Source organism: Lissotriton helveticus, chromosome 1_1 (assembly GCF_964261635.1).
Source record: "Lissotriton helveticus chromosome 1_1, aLisHel1.1, whole genome shotgun sequence".
NCBI lineage: Eukaryota > Metazoa > Chordata > Amphibia > Caudata > Salamandridae > Lissotriton > Lissotriton helveticus.
Genome location: NC_136057.1, coordinates 179,702,667 through 179,706,812, shown reverse-complemented (window position 1 = coordinate 179,706,812; position 4,146 = coordinate 179,702,667). Strand labels below are relative to the sequence as shown.

At 43.9% G+C, this 4,146-nt stretch overlaps 1 non-coding gene across 1 annotated transcript; it reads left to right on the top strand.

The window, feature by feature from the left end:
- Positions 1 to 2,280: 2,280 nt before the first annotated feature.
- LOC144780962 (small nucleolar RNA SNORA31) lies at positions 2,281 to 2,405 on the top strand. The gene has a single exon (XR_013600847.1). It is a non-coding gene; the product is annotated as a small nucleolar RNA SNORA31 (small nucleolar RNA).
- Positions 2,406 to 4,146: the final 1,741 nt, after the last annotated feature.

Here is a 4,146-nt window from a genome sequence, read left to right as displayed (position 1 = left end):
AATCCCGATCGCACGGAATTGCGAGTCGCAATCCCGTGCGATCGGAATTGCGAGTCGCAATCCCGATCGCAGGTAGCCGGAAATAGCGATTTTTCTGCGTTTTTTGTAGGTCGCTAACGGCTTTAGCGCCCGCGTGCGAGTCGCTATTTTTTCCCCGAAAAGTACATGAATGCCGTTTTGTGTTTCCTCAATAGCGAGTCGCTATTAATCGCTATTAGGGACACGCAAAACGGCCCGTACATGAATCAGGCTGAAAGGCCTTTAAACCTCCATTTTTTAGTTTCTGCAGTGAGCGCTTCTGAAAGACATTCCACGGAGGCCCAGGGCACCTAAATGCCTTCTGTGAATACCGAAATGAGTAACAGCCTGATTCATGAAGGTACCGTTTTGCGAGTCTCTAATAGCGATTCATAGCGAATCGCTATTGAGGACTCGCAAAACGGTATTCATGTAGGAATTGCTAAATAAATAGCGATTCCTACATATTCTCTATTTGCGAGTAGCAAATTGCTACTCGCAAATAAGGAATAACTCCCCATTCATTCCTATGGGCCAAAAGGCCCATAGGAATGAATGGGGAGTATCCCTTATTTGCGAGTAGCAATTTGCTACTCGCAAATAAGATAGCGATTTTAAGGGTGCCAGGGGTGTCCAAAGGACACCCTGTAGCACCCCTGAAATGCTAATTGAAACAGGTGTTGCGCACACACATGTCCAAGGGACATGTGTGTGTGCAACATGCAACTTAGAAAAATGCTTTTAAAAGCATTTTTCTAAGTTTTTGCTATTTACCGAGAGGTCTGACCTCTCGGTAAATAGCGGCCCAAAATTGCTAATTCGCAATTTTTAAATGTGTCATGAATAGCATTTAAGGAATCTCTAATAGAGATTCCTTAAATGCTAATCCTCGCATGTTTGCTAATTCTTTATTAGCGATTTTTGCATTTGGGATGATGAATCCCAAAAGCAAAAATTGCACTCGCAAAGGGCCAGATTCTGAGAATCTGGCCCTTTTGCGAGCGCATTTACCTTCATGAATCAGGCTGTAAGTGTCTTCTGTGAATACCAAAATGAGTAAGTGCCTTCTGTGAATACCAAAATGGTAGTAAGTTTAGGATTTTGCCTTAAGTTATTTCTGTGAATCGGGCCCAATGTGCGTGTGGAAATCAGTGAAGCACACAGGAAGGAAAAAAATGTGCTTTTTTTGGTTGATGATATTATAAAATAGGAATGCAAGATTGTTGAGCGTGCTATTGCATGTATCCAGGATTTTTCTAGCCGAGGCATTTTTTATGTAACTTTCTCTAGTGATTCTATTTGTAAGGATTTTTTGGCATGTGTGGCACATCGCAAAGACACCCAGCCTTTTTGTGGCCTCACTGTTCTATCAGCCTGATTCATGTAGGTAAATTGCACTCGCAAAGGGCCAGATTCTGAGAATCTGGCCCTTTGCGAGTGCGATTTTTGCATTTGGTATTCACAATCCCAAATGCAAAAATCGCTATGTAAGAATTCGCATATTTGCGTGGAATGGCATTTAAGGAATCTCTAATAGAGATTCCTCAAATGCTATTCATGACACAAAACAAAAGAGCGATTTTGGACTTTCGGGGCCGCTATTTACCGAGAGGTCAGACCTGTCGGTAAATAGCAGAAACTCAGAAAAATGCTTTTAAAAGCATTTTTCTAAGTTGCATGTTGCACACACACATGTCCTTTGGACATGTGTGCGTGCAACACCTGTTCGAATGTGCATTTTAGGGGTGCTACAGGGCGTCCTTTGGACACCCCTGGCACCCTTAGAATCGCTATCTCATTTGCGAGTAGCAAATTGCTACTCGCAAATGAGGGATACTCCCCATTCATTCCTATGGGCCTCTTGGCCCATAGGAATGAATGGGGAGTATTTGCGAGTAGCAAATTGCTACTCGCAAATAAAGAACATGTAGGAATCGCTATTTAAGTAGCAATTCCTACATGAATGCCGTTTTGCGTGTCCTCAATAGCGAATCGCTATGATTCGCTATTAGGGCCACGCAAAACGGATTGTACATGAATCAGGCTGTAAGTCTGCACCTAAGGAGGTAACAGCCTGATTCATCAAGCCAAAATCGGCTCGCAAAGGGCCAGATTCTGAGAATCTGGCCCTTTGCAAGCGCTATTTTTGCATTTGGTAAATAGCGAAAACTTAGAAAAATGCTTTTAAAAGCATTTTTCTAAGTTGCATGTTGCACACACACATGTCCTTTGGACATGTGTGTGCGCAACACCTGTTTCAATTTGCATTTAAGGGGTGCTACAGGGTGTCCTTTGGACACCCCTGGCACCCTTTAAATCGCTAAGGAATACTCCCCATTCATTCCTATGGGCCTTTTGGCCCATAGGAATGAATGGGGAGTTATTCTTTATTTGCGATTAGCAATTTGCTAATCGCAAATAAGGAATGTGTAGGAATCGCATTTCTTTATGCAATTTCTACATGAATCCCGTTTTGCAAGTCCTTAATAGCGATTCGTTATGAATCGCTATTAGGGGCTCGCAAAACGGGAGAATGATGAATCAGGCTGCAAATCTGGTAGTACATATGTACAACCCCTATACTGATCACAGATTGATTGAGGTGTTTTTAAATCGTTTTTAAATTACAGTAACATCAGGGGTGGGCAAAAAATAAAAAACATCTGTCGGATCTGGAATGGCAAACAAAAGTATATAGTCATGCTTAAGGAGGATCCTGCTGGTGTAGGAGGCCTGGCGCACCCCCCACAGACTTTTTCTCTGGGGGCAAATAAGGGGTTCTTAGTGTATTCTGGACAGCCCCTTTTCTGCAGACTCTGCCAGCAATTTGGACACACTGAGGAACAGTGCTCTGTCATGATTTGCAGGAATTGTGGGGGCGCGGATCAGAAAGCCCTAGACTGTGTAGTTCCTAAAAAATTTAACCTACGTGGTGGTTCTGATCATCTGTTTAAAACCTGCCCTAAAGGGAAATTTTCCTACGCTTCCGCTGCTAGTGTGCAGGGTCCTCCGCCTCTTTCATCTGCCCCGCATGTTGCCGAAACTACTTCTGATGTGGTTCAGGATGTTACTGACTCTGAGATCTTAGGACTCATTGATGGCATAGAAATTAGGGGATGCAGGGTGGCTCAGGACTCGAGACTGCTGAGGGGGATGTGGAGGAGAATGATGAGGCATAAGGAGTGGACCCTTCAGACCCAAACATAGACTTGCAGTCCCTACAGACAGAAGATGAGGAGAAGGAGCGTGTTGAAACCCTGTGCCTTAAACAAGAGGCTTTGGATAGAAAGGCGCGGCACGAAGGTTTGACCCAGACAGAATCTACTCTAGGTGTTTATCAGGTACCTTCAACGTCTGCAATTTCACTTACAGAGGTGCCAGAAACTGTTTTTTCTGTCATTTCTCCCACAGTGCCACTGCAGCGTAAAGTCAAAATGGTGATAAAAGTAGCAGAATCCCCTGTTTTGCAAGTGGCCACACCTGGTGTGATAAAAAATCAGCCAAGGGCGATTGAATACAGTGGGTGGACCACTTATACCACAAATAAGCTAAAATCCCGCACCTCCCAACAAGTAGTGGACTACTCTCCTTCTATCCCCTCTAAGCGTCGCATTTCCTCTCTGGATCGTTTTTCTGGAGGGGGAAGGTTTGACCCCTTGCTCAGCCTCTCTGATTCAGAGGAGGCATTTCAGGAAGTTGCCCAGCTGCTAGAGATTACTGACAGTCCAGTTCTTGACTTGGAGAATACGCCAGATTTTAAGTCCCTGTTTTCGGCATCCACTCTCCAGAGTAATGATGAAGGATCTAAGTCTGCATGTGATGTTGTGGGAGAAAAAGCTCTCACTTAAACAGTGTTTTATGGCGGTTTGTTTTCCTTTATTCATCATGGCCATATCCCTAGCCTCTTGTAATGTGAGAGGTTTGGGGACAGAATTGCGTAGGAGGACAGTCGTTGATTATTTTAGTAATACCACTTATGATGTTATTTGTTTACAGGAATGTTGGCTCTCTTATCAACCAAAGTATTTCTCCTTTCAGCAATGCTGGCCCTGTGGGCCCTCAGCATGGTCTCGGTGTGCCAACAAGAATGATGGTATTGTGATTCTTTTTAAAAGCAAACATTGGCAA